Here is a 13,187-nt window from a genome sequence, read left to right on the forward strand (position 1 = left end):
CCTCTGGCCGCCCCCTCCCTCTCCTCTCTCCTCCCTCCCTCCCTTGTCTCTGTTCTTGAAAATTTAGCAAGTGTTTAATAGAAAATAGTTTATATAGTAAGTGATTAATATAACTAGTTTATTTATATTATGTACTGAATAGAACTAGCTTATTTGGTAAGTGCTTAATAGAAGTAGTTTATTTGTAGTAAGTGCTTAATAGAACTAATTTATTTAGTAAGTAGTTAATAAAACAAGTTTATTTAGTAAGTAGTTAATAAAACTAGTTTATTTAGTGTTAGGATTATATATGAGATATTTTCAAATATTTTTTATATTTTGAACCATTGAAAGGCAATGACCATCGATAAGTGGCCTATGTTTTGCCGGAGTGTTGATTAATTTCCGTTCCGGAAAATTTTAGGCGCTCGGTATGTCCTTTTTTAGCAAAGGTCATGCCAGATTTTCTGGGTTTTGCCGTTGAGTTATAATCTTTGAATTTTGAACACAGGAGATGTCTGATGACGATGGGATCCCGGAGTGCGGGTACTGCTACGATGACCATGGTGTGTGCGATAGGTTTCCTCACCTGCAAAATGATAGGTTTTTCACCGTGAAGCTGGAAGAGACCTTCGATGTTTGTACGGTATGCAACGACAAGCATTTCATCATAATAAATATCATCACTTGTGCTTCTTTTGTTCAACGTGTAATTTATGGATTTTTTTCAATTCGACTAGTACATCCCGTGCCATGCTAGATCATACTTGTCTATGAACTGTCACTACAAAAAAATACACTTCCGTGATGATACGTGTTTGTCTCAGTAGGTCGCGTTTTTTGTCATGCATGTACATCCATGACAAATTTATGACAGAATCAAGATAGTCATACATGTGCTGTCGTAGAAGTGTTCCATGACATTACCAAAATTATCATCACGGAAGTGTCCACTTCCATGATGATAAATCGCGCGTCACAGAAGTGTTTTTGTCAAGGGTGACCGACACGTGGCATCCACCATAACGGAATGTCGTTAAGCTATCGGGTCGGATTTGGGATCCGATAACCCGTTAACAACCCCGACCAATGGGAAATTTCCACGTGTAAAATTCTGATTGGCCGAAGGGAACACCTGTCAGCTTGTCAGTGGGCCAGATGTTGCCCGTCCATTGGTGGAGACATGCCTATGGTACGTCGACATGTGGCTGGGCCCAACAGAGGCCCATATAGGTTAAAAAGGCCAGCCTAGTCAAAGGCCCGTAGATCTTAATCAGGTACTAGTGGGCCAGCCCAATAATGGCCTGCTTAATAAATGCCCATTTACGGCCCGAAACCAGATCTGGCCCGTTAATTGTTTGCCCAATATTTGGGCCCATTTACGGCCCGAAGCCAGATCTGGCCCGTTAATTGTTCGCCCAATATTTGGGCCCATTTGCGGCCCGAAGCCAGATCTGGCCCGTTAATTGTTCGCTGAATATTCGGGCCCAACTACAGCCCAGTGGCTTTTGGCCTGTTAGAGGCATGATGTAGACATGGGCCCATTTCAGCCCGGTGTGACTTTCGGCCTTGGAATGGCCCGTGCTGCCCATGGGCCATATATGGTCCGACGGGACATCGGGCCCACTAATGGCCCGTGCTAAAGGTGGCAACAGTTAAGCCCAACGTGACTTTGGGCCTGTTAAAGGCCTATCGCGTAATTCGGCCCGTTGATGCCTGTACTAAGCTTTCGACCTCTTAAAGGCCCATGTTATCAGTGGGCCAACTAAGGCCCGAGATATGTTTTGGCCTGGTAACGGCCCGTGAGCTAACTGGGCCCATAACGGCCCGGTCTACATTCCGGCCTGCTGAAGGCCCGTCGACGACTAGTTAAAATTGAGGCCCAACATGCATTTTGGCCTGCTAAAGGCCCATGGTTTCATCTCCGCCGTAACAGGCCAGTACAATATTCAGCCTGTTAATGGCCCAACGCTACCTAGGCCAAACTAAGCGCTGGATCGACAAAAGGCCCAACTAACATATAGGCCGGTGTAAGTTTGGGCCTGGCACAATGTGTGAAGGCCCCAATCATTCGGGCCCAAGAAAGACGTAGGCCGGCCCAATTGTGGCCCGCTAAAAACCTGGCCCGTTAGAGTCGAATGTTTTGGCCCGGTCGACTACATCTGATTTTTTTTCAGATAGCGAATGATGGCAGTAACTAGTAGGAATTAAGAACAAACCTACTCTATACAATAAAGAAATTACGGCATAGTAACTAAGAATAAACCTACACTATACAATAAAGGATTTAAGGTATATTACATCCACTAGGCATCGAAGTTTGCCACCAGTGATCATAAAGCGCAACGAAGAAGCAGATTACAAAAACTGGGCACTGTTGCAGCGTAACAAAATAATACTGAACAGAGACCACTTCCAAGACAGTTCAAGAAAGGTTAGCCTTGCGGGGGAACTGCTGCGCAAGCTGCTCAGCAAGGCTATGAGACCGGCCTAGCATGTCGGTCATAGCTTCCAGGTGTAGCTGTTTAGCGATGAGGTTCTCATTGGTGTTCTCCGCAATCTTTCTTAGAGATAGGACTTCAAGTCGAAGTTGAGTTGCACAATGCCTTTCTGCTAGAACTTGGGACTAAAGAATTTGAACTGATTCAGACAATGATTTCTGTGAGCTTGTCTGACTGTTAGTCTCAAGTAACTTGAACACTGCATCAAGACAAGACTTTGGGGTTGTCACACTATCTTCAAGATGTTTTGCCTTCTTTGCTGCAATATATGTTGGGTTTGTCTCACAGCCTTCAGCAGACTTGTGCATGCCATCAGGCATATCACCCTAAACAAAGTAGAGAGATGACAGGTTTTGCACGTGTATAAACAAAGATGATATCTGTTCTGTCAATAATATCCAATTTCAAATTAGAAAATAAAGAGTAAGTTCAAAATATCAATAGCATAATTTGGCATTGTTCATAATGCGGGGAGCTTCACCACACTACTAGATTACCATGTCAACATAACAAGCATAGATGAAGGGTAAAGAAAATCATTGTATCTATTTTCGATAATGTGCATGGCATGTTGTTCATATCATCAGCCACATCAGTAAGATAAAACATGAGATGACAAGGTGCAAACGTGGGCTGCTTCACCACACACTGGATTATAGAACCACAAAACCAAGCATACATATAGGGAGTATTAAGTAATGTGCATGGTATGAATAAGAAATTTGGTTCTACAAGTAAAACTTAGAACTTACGGTTCTTACGAACATGCATTTTGGTAGAAACAGCAAACTAAACAGCGGTAAACGATAGGGAGTATGAGAAAATTAAACAACAGTTGAGGATAAAGGCTTTAGAAGGACTGACTTACATTAACAGTTAACACCGGCTTTATAATGCCCTTCTCCATGTCAAGGGAAGGATAACTCAAGAATTTTAGCATAGAATCTTCTTCATAAGCATTGCCTGTACTCTACATTTTGTAGAGAGTAATTATAGATATGATAATACTGGAAGGGATAGAGGATAATGAAGATAAGATGCAGATTGATGCTATATAATCAACTACCAATCCCTGGAAGTACAAGCGTTACAGGACAAAATGTACTGACAAGAGCAATGGGCTACACTTCTGCACTGGCATTGTCTGTGTATTCTACTTGTTGGTAAGATTAAATATAGATCTGATCTTTTTTAGTAAATGGTGGGCGAGGGAGATAAGATGCAGAATGCTACAAAATGAACCAATCCCTCTTCCCATAATACAAGAGTGTTTTGAACACTGGTGTACTATACAAAACATTCTTATATTATGGGACGGAGGGAGTAGCTGTTAATGTAAGTACAGTGATAGACCACGTTCAGTCCTCACAAGAGGACTGCAGAGCTAAACCTCTTCAAAAGCATTGGGTTGATTCTAAATTTGTGTAAGAGTCCATATGGATCTTATAATGTCCATCAAATGGACGATTACGAGGCTAACATGTGCAGTGATGCTACATAGTCAAACAACTATGAAAGTAAGTATGGTCATACAGGGCAAGAGGTACTCACAAGAGCAATGCAGTGTGCAGTATAGTTGTGAGATTATGTGGTCCCTTGAGAACGAGTGTTCTTCTGCTAACAGTTTTTGTACAAGTGAGACATTAAGGCAAATGCAGAAATGTAGTTCAAATTGTGATGTGATATCATAGACAGTACCTTACGCTGCAGCCGAGACTAATGTGTGTCAAGATTATTCCAGTCACCGTCGGATAAATGTAGCACCGGAGACTTTACATAAATTTTGTTCACAGGCTTGCCATCGAAGTGCGCTTGCCTTAGGTAGGAACGATACTTCATCAACGAGTGCTTGAAAAGCGCAACCAACTCTTGCGCGTCATCACAATCCAGTTTGCTACTCGCCTATTTAAAATAACGAAATCTTGTGTCTTCTGTCAGCAGAAACATATGCAGTAATGACCATGAATAACATTAGTACATTACTTAGGCGTAAGTTGCGGAGGAAGACTGGAAATTGTTCTGTGTCTGCGGTATAATCTTTCCATGAAGGAAAGATGCGCACAAAGTTCCTGACAACAACATAAGCTTCGTCTTCTAAACTAGAAAGAAATGGAACAGGGGTCCTATTTGCTGCAATTGGGGCTCTCTCTGGTTCAAAAAGGGATTTGGCAACTGCATTTGGTGCACTCTTTGCTGGAATGGGGGTTTTGCATCGTACAACTGGTGCTATGTCAACTGGCATAATCATACTGTTTGCTGCAGTTGGGGTCTGCTGAGTTGGGGCATCAGAAATGACCAGTGTAGTAGGGCTAGAGTCTGCTAGAGTAGGGGTATTTTGTGGGTCAGGTGATATTGTAACTACACCTAAAGGGCTATTTGATTTATTAGGTGCCACTACCTTTTCCAAATACTTTGCTTGTTCTCCTCCATGATCAGCAATCGCCCTCTTCCTTTTGAATGTCTGATACACAAGAACAACATTTGAATGGATAAATATGGTATGATGACAGATGGAGTATGTACTGAAAATGGATAGGCAGGGCGTATTCACATACACGATGTGTAAACTAAGCTAATGGCAGTTCAACAAAGTAGAAGCAATGCAAAGCATCAGTTGCAAGATATGTGCGAGCAATGTAACCTTGGAAAGTTAGAGCAAGTACCTTGATGGGTGAATAAGATAGGGCATCTTCCTTTGACTCCTCCACTAGGGAGCTACATTGACTTAGGTCTCCCTCTAGCTCAGAATCACTGTTAGGATCATATTCTGAGCATGAATCTGTAGGTGGAGAGCGTTTGCATTGCATTGCATCCAGACTTGATTTCAGTCCCGTAATGCCAAGTTTGACAGCCATGACATTGTTCTGCTTTATTCTTTTCATGCGCGCAATCTCATAATCATTATGATGCTGTTCAGAATCTAAGATTCATGAAAACATAAAAAGTAGTCAGATTATCTATGGAATGCATTGCAGATTCAACTCGGAGAGTGTCTCCCTATAAACCCCTGCATATGCAAAGTTCACCTCCCCAACCGTGCTGACCAGACCACACACAGAAATACAAACCCCTTATGTCTCTATAACAGGCAGGCACACATTTCAAAACTGAAGTAGGAACATTAGAATCATATGAAATTCGTATTTGAACAAATAAACTAAGCAATTATGAGTGGCATAATGTTTAGCTTCAAAGGTGGAGTGTTGGTAGTGCGACACACAGCAAGTAGGCAGATTGTATTCCATGTAAAAGATCGAAACCTATGTAAAAGCTGGAAATGACACTTTCTTTCTATACAATGCAGTGTTCGTTACCCACACATGATGGAAGAGATCACATAAGGAAATACTATTCACTCATGTCTACGGTTCCAGTATTTAGAAACAGGGTGGTCCACCCTAAAATAATATTGACAACAAATATGACAAGGCAAGCATAGATGTAGTGAATCAATCATTTACTTGTGAGCTTATTAGGACAAGTATGCAGAATTGTAACTGCAGTAAGAGACCGTCCAAAATCTGAATGAAGAAGTTTGTCTAGCACTTATTGTTTGCAACTAATCGACGTGAATAATTGGATATTATATTGAATGAGTAAGAAAGACAAGTAAAATTGTCAACAAACGTGGCTTGCAGTAGTAATCTGGGTCAATGTTACTATGACCAACAATCCAAAATGACTGGTTTCTGTTCTGAGGGCCGGAATTTTGAAAACCTTGTGAACTTTAGAGGTACTAAAGATTACCGAAATACATCTGAACCATTAAGTGTAGGTAGCACTAAGCACACAACAAACCCTAATGACAGTCCTGCCTAATGAGTAATGAAGCAAAATAGAAAATGGGTGATGAGGAGTGGCTGCTAAGTGTTCAGGATGTATCTCAGGATAAATCGGGTTGGCTTGGTGGGTGCTGCACGCCTGAGCCCTGAACGGACTGGGAAGGTAGGCACGGCAGCGCGCCCGGGCAGCGGTGACGCTGTTGGGCGAGCGGCTCCTGGCCTCTTGTTAGTCCGGCGTCTCCTCCTAGAGTCATGCCGTTCGAGGACGGCAAGTCACCGGCGAGGCAGGCGGCTGGGGGCGAGTAGAGATCGGAAGCGCGCAGCAGAACAGAGGGGAATCGGGGCCTGGGATGACCCAAAATCCCAGGGTGGGCCGGCCCACCGTGGGCACCCTGTAGAGATACACACTTGAGCGGCGAACATGCATTTTCGAAACTAATTTAGGAACATTTAGCTGACCAATTAAACAACTCTGTTTTAATAATATCAGATTCGTATTTGAACATCTAAGCTTGTTTAGCTTGATGGGTGGAGCAGTGTTATTATGACACAAAGCACGTATTCTGACCGTATAGTGATCATAAAAGGGGGAACTCTAAGCATATATTTTTTAGCAAAAGAGGGTTTCCCCTCCGATTTCTATTAAAGAAACCACCACGGAACCAACATGATCAATTAAACCCTAAGCATGATCAATTAAACCGTATTATGGCTGTGCCATGGCAGATTTGAAGCTGCAAACCGGAGAAATGATATTTAGCATCCATTGTTTGCTTCGAACTAAGAACTAAATTCTAAGAGATGAAAATAAAGTAGAGTAACCAAGTTAAGATCTATTTTCTGGTTGAGATCAAAAAGTTGAGGAGATATGAAGTACCACCTCTCTTGCGGCGCCGTGTAGGCATCGGGGGTGCGATGGCTGTCGGTGGCGTTGAAGCAGATCTGCGATGGTAGACGGGTGCATCGGGGGATAAGTCCCGTTGCGGTGGAAGAGAAGGTCGTGTGAGCGGCCCCGGCAAAGAGGATGACGGTGCCGATGAAGCGAGAGGACGCGATGCAAGACTATTGGTCCGTCGCCGTGGATGAGAAACGTCCATCTCTAGCAGTGGACGACGCAGTCTTGGTAGGCGCTCCGGCATGGGGAAGGACAGTGGCAATGGATGTGGTGGAGGACGGCGGCGATGGATGGGGTGGCGGACGGAGGCTGGTGTGGGGATGGGGTGTTCTAGCGCGGATGGTGTATGAATGGGAAAATGGAGGGAGAGGTACGGGGAACCATGTTTTTGGGACGCGCCTGTTTGAAATATGGGAAAGTTATGAACTTAGCCCCTGTTTAAAATTTGTACGTCTCGTCGGTTGGGGATAGGACGGTAATCTCGCATCTCGCCAATATTTGCCCAAAGCGATTTCGGGCGAGGAGGGGGTGGTTGGCGCCCATGGTTGGCGCCCACGGTGTATGAACGGGGCTGACAGGTAGGGTGGTTGTGTCACGTTTGAGTGAAGTTACAAACCTGCCCCTATTGAAAATATTTGCCTACATCGATTTCGGCCGAGTCGAGTTTGTTTTGCCGCCCACCGTGTATGAATGGGGAATGGAGGGAGAAACAGAGGTCTTTCGGACGAGCTTGAATCAAATGTGTTTTGCCGCCCATGTTTGACGCCCACCGTGTCGGAATGGGCTCGAAGGCGGTCGTGTCACGTCTAATTGAAGTTACTAACCTACCCCTATTTAGAGCAGTGGAAATCGGGTCGATGGATTGTCCGTGTAATGGGTAGACAGTAATTTCCATCTCCCAAACACTTGGCTTCGGGCAGCCGACGTGGGAGTGGACATTTTGCTGCTTCTTTCGAATTTTGGGACAATAAGCATCCATGTTACCCTGGCAACTAAATTCGAATCCACTTTGTATTCCTATATGAATCTTTATAAATCATTCTATGTGTTTTTATATATCTTCAAAAGTACGACAAAGATGTATTCCACTGTCATATATGAATATGGTTTACAAATGCCGATACTCAAATTCAGAAACTAGAATCCAGTTTAAGGTGAATTCGAATATTTGGAACACTTCATGTCCAACTCAAATGTCACACGCAGCATAATGTGTACTCCCATTTAGATATGTACACAAGCGATGTATCAAGATTCAAATACCGAGTCAATCAACCAAGAATGTACAGAACTAACAGACATATAAACACTTATAGAGTATATGGATCAATAATATCAACTAACATACATAAGCCAGGCCGCTGTACTTTTTTGGCTACAACAGCATCCTTTTTTTAGCCAGCATCTTGGCCCTTTCCGATGCATGCCACTTATGGTCCATCTATATTACAACTATTTCTGAATGCACATTCAGCCTGATTGGTATATTTGTAGGTCTGGCACAGCAATCCAAATGAAATGCCTCCGAGTCTTATCAATTAATATAGACTTGTGCTCAAATAAAATTACAAACCAAAAAACAAAAAAAACAATTATTACATGATCTCTAAAACAAATGGTTTGATTGATTACATGAACAGACAACACAAAGGTTATTCAACTATGGAAAGAACATTTCACCTATGATTTACCAAGTAGGAATTTAATTTCCTTTTTTCCTTAAGGACCTTAACAATCTGGTCAGTCTCAGCTTGTTTCATTTTGAAATCCACCAAATATTTAATGGTTGTCTTGAGTACTGCTTGTGATTGTGTTGTTTGCTTCCTCAACATGTCAACTTCATCTCTAAGTACAGAAGCAGAATCTCTTTCTACCACTAGTTTAGCCTCTAGAGCATCAGCAGTTGGCAATTCATAATGCACGATCAGGCCGGTGCCACTGCTGTGGGATGATGCAACGTCCATGGGGACCTTGCTCTTTGATCTTGGGCTAACCTATTTTTCCATTAAAGTTCCGATTGGATTCAGAAAAGTTGAAGTTAGCAAAACATCTCAACTGGGAGTTATAACAGAAAACTAGTTAAACAAACAAGGAATTAAAGAGTTTCAATTGGATGCTGAAAAGTACAGTAGTTATTAACATCATTGTAACCCGTTGTTGCAGCAGCAAAGCAGTTAAACAAACAAGTAGATATTTAAGTTAAGGCAAACAGGTAATTCTTAACAGTAAGTATCAAACACATAGATATGTGTAGTCTACAATATGATTAACAGGCTGTGCCATTATGTAATCACTAGCAAACTAAATTAAGCCAAGCAACATAATTGAACAATTTTGCAATAAGTGGCTAACTAAAATTCCGAGAAGCAGGTAATTGAACTTACGCTAGTTCTTTGTACAGGCACACAGCAACTTCTTTTTCGCTTACAAGGTTGTACAAAGGAGTCAATGGCATCAATTGCTTGGATACGCAGTCCCAATACTTCTTTCTTCCCACACTGCATGGGTAAGTCGAATGGTTAATCTGGTAAGATGGTGCGTCCTTGATATGTTATATGAGGACGTGTAGTCAGACTAGTTGTAGCCAAACACATCACACTGGCTTTTACTGTATATTTCATGCCATTACTTTTGGCATATCGAGATCTAAGCAATCTACAATAGGATGAAAAGACTGGCATCCTTCATATTATTGGCGAACTCAGTTCATAGAAACAAGCAATTCAACCATTCTGTGGGTAAATCAAAAGCGCCACTGGAATATTTTTCACTATCCAATCAGACACGCAAAAAGGGGCGACGCCACCATAGGGGCTGGTATGGGCGGCCGCCTCAGGTGGCTGGAAAGTGTGCACCTAGTTTGAGTCGTCCAGGTTGGCCCATGCTAGTTTTGTTCGTCCCAATGCACGAGCAGGCAATGTAAAAAATGAAGAAAATTGTTTCAATTTGGATGGGCCAATAACATAAGTGCAAGGCAGGCCCTATAGCAGGCTCGCGGCCCATACAAGCGCCTCCCATATTGATCGACAGCAGGAAAATTCCCAATTCATTCGCTCCAGCCTCCAGTCTGGTTTGCTCCTAACCTAGCCGCCGCTGGATAGACCGACACAGCACTTCCTCGCGCCCTCATTGGAGGGCAGTCACCGGGCTTCAAGCGAACGGAAGGACAAGAAGATGAAGATCCAACCCTGGGTGTAGCCTGTGTGGGAGGCAGCGGCGGCAGCACGGGCATGTCATCGAGCTTGCGCAAATGGACAGTCGCAGCTTGCAAGAGTAGCATGCACAACGAGTAGGTACATCACATCCCTGATTATATCTAATTCAACTCTTCAATATCTGGCCAATAGTTAAACCTGACGGTGTTGTAAAACTGCTTGTATGTAGGGAATCTATGAGAAAATGAAACCAATTTCTACTTATTTTATAACTCCCCCAATCAATACTGAACTGACGGAATCTGATGTATCTAATCAAGTTTCCAGTGCAAACATACAAGCTCATGTTGTTCTTGAGCCTGAGGTGTCTAATGAACAGACTGCTAATGAAGGATTTGATGCAAACATTTTACATGCTCCTGGTGATGAACATATAGTGTCTAATGAGGGATCTAATGCAAGCATTTTGCAAGCTCATTGAAGGATTTAGTGTCTAATGATGATCTACTATGTTGAGAGAGACAGAGATTTGCAGGCATTGACGACAAGCAAATTATAGTGCATTTTCATAGCTTGAGGAAACGTCGAGGTCATCTACCAGAAAGTCCCCGTATCATGACAACATAGCATAAATACTTTTCTAATCTGTTATTTGAAACAATTGGCATACTTGTGCAGGATAGATATATTGATATGCAGTTTGCGCGCGGGTTATACGTGCAATTACACTTTGATATTTTCAGCCAGAGAATGAATAATTCAAGCAGGCACAGACCATGTTTGTAGTCCTTGTACACCATGTTGCATTTTGTGTTTTTTGGTGCTTGCGTCATTTAGTGTTTATAATCTGAACTACTTTGGATCATTAACTGGTTTTCAAAGTGCATGTAGCTTCACATTTCTCAAGTTATGTTGATTTTCGGAGTGCAAGTGCCTTCGTATTTTTTAAGTTAAATGTTCGCCCCTGGTAACTTGAATTCGTGGATCAGCCACTGCACACAAATCATACATGAATGCCAGTATGAATTAAATGAAATGCAAGGATCACTGCAGCTCTGCTTGCGCTTGGGATGTTCCATGTACAAGTCCATGTTACCACTTGCTTGGATGTGCAGGCCTTGTGCTCCTTGCACCCCCTCTGCATTTTTGACACGGCGAATGGTTGATCAAATAAGAGGAATTGACCTTGATGTTGTACCAGAGAACAGATACTTGCAAGGTTATACGGGTGTGCAGGATGTGTACCAGAGCTCGTAGCGCCGTCATGCTTCGCTAAAAAATGGATTGGCTTGTTTCAGATGATATCTCCGGAAGAAATAAGAGTTAAAGTCAGAGTTGCATAGGCATGTAAGCTAAGAGAGCAGTGAAAGGATATCCAAACATCGTCGGAACAGTGCACACGGGAGTGATGTGTGGATACCTAGTTCGGGCCGGCGTTTGGGCATGCTCGCCTAGCTAGAGTGCGGGTTACTTCAGAGCCGTTGAGGGTGATGCGCTGGCGTTGGCTGGCCACGCACAGATGCAGATCTTGAGTGGCAGCGGAACGCTACGATGCGGTGGAAAAGACCGTTGGTGAAACGCCAACGACCTCAGGGGGCGGAGGTGCGACGATATGCTCGGTGAACTAGCCCCAGTGAGCTGGGAGACGGCGTCGGTGAAGCGCACCTGATGCAGTGGAACTCGGTGTTTGTGAGGCACGTCGGTTGCAGCGGCCGACATTGTCGGTGGACCACCCGGTGCAGAGGACGAGGGCGTAGATGAGGTAGCTCCGGTGTGGTGGTGAAGCGCGACCGTCGTCTTCGTCGTTGTTGTCTGGCATAGAGGTGGGGAACGGTGGGGAAATAGACGAGACGAGGGGCGATTCGAGGGATGGCTGCGAATTAGGGATTTGAGCAATCTGGGCGCGGAAGGGGACGGTGGAGAAGAGAGATTTTGCAGGGCTGGAATTGGGGCCGCCAGATATTTCAATCCGAAACGTGGAAGCGCGAACTTATATCGTCGTCGTCCTTTTTTTGGGGGGGGCGGTGGGTGGTTGGGTGCTACGCGTTCGTCCGACACACGCGACCACCCCGACAGGACTATGCTTCGGTGCCTTAAGGCACCTGCCTTTGTGTCCATGACATGTGGGCCCAATAGGTGGCTGGCCCACATGTCAGTCACCCAAGGGAGTTGCCTTTAAGGCACCGAAGCAGTGTCCACCCCAACATGACCCTGGTCTGCTTGGTGCGCCTACATTTGAGAATGCAAACGAAACGAATCTTCTTTCATTTGCAAACGAATCTGTATGTATTACCATGCCCGTGTTTTCCTTGCAATAATTAGTCATTCGAAACAAGATACTCCATCCGTTCACTTTTGTAAGTCATTTCAGACAACTTAAAATGAACTATTTTGCACATTGTCTGAAATGTCTTCAAGGTCTTATAAAAGTGAACAGAGGGAGTACTATAAATTAATTAATGAGGAGTTATTTGAAAAAAAATCGAAACGGTACCCACGCTAACGTGGATTAGAGTGTGTCACATAATTAGTTATTTGAAATAGAGTGTGTGTCACGTAGTTAGTTATTTGAATTAGAGTGTGTGTCACGTAGTGATCTCCAATTCTAACGTGGATTTCGCATTTCATTGTATCCGCGGCTACTTATTTAATACAAATTCATATGTATATGATGAACACCATGGTAGTGAGAAAACTTTTGGATGGATTCAAACATATGAACTACAAAATAGCACAACAAATTGAGTCAATGTCAACTTTTCGAAACTTAGTATGGCACGAATTTGAAATAATTACCCATATGCCTGGTCCTCGGTTCAAATCTTAAATGTACACCGAATTGAAACATCGATATTAAGTCTCGTACTATGTACAT

This window comes from Triticum dicoccoides, chromosome 7B (genome assembly GCF_002162155.2).
Source record: "Triticum dicoccoides isolate Atlit2015 ecotype Zavitan chromosome 7B, WEW_v2.0, whole genome shotgun sequence".
NCBI classification, from domain to species: domain Eukaryota; kingdom Viridiplantae; phylum Streptophyta; class Magnoliopsida; order Poales; family Poaceae; genus Triticum; species Triticum dicoccoides.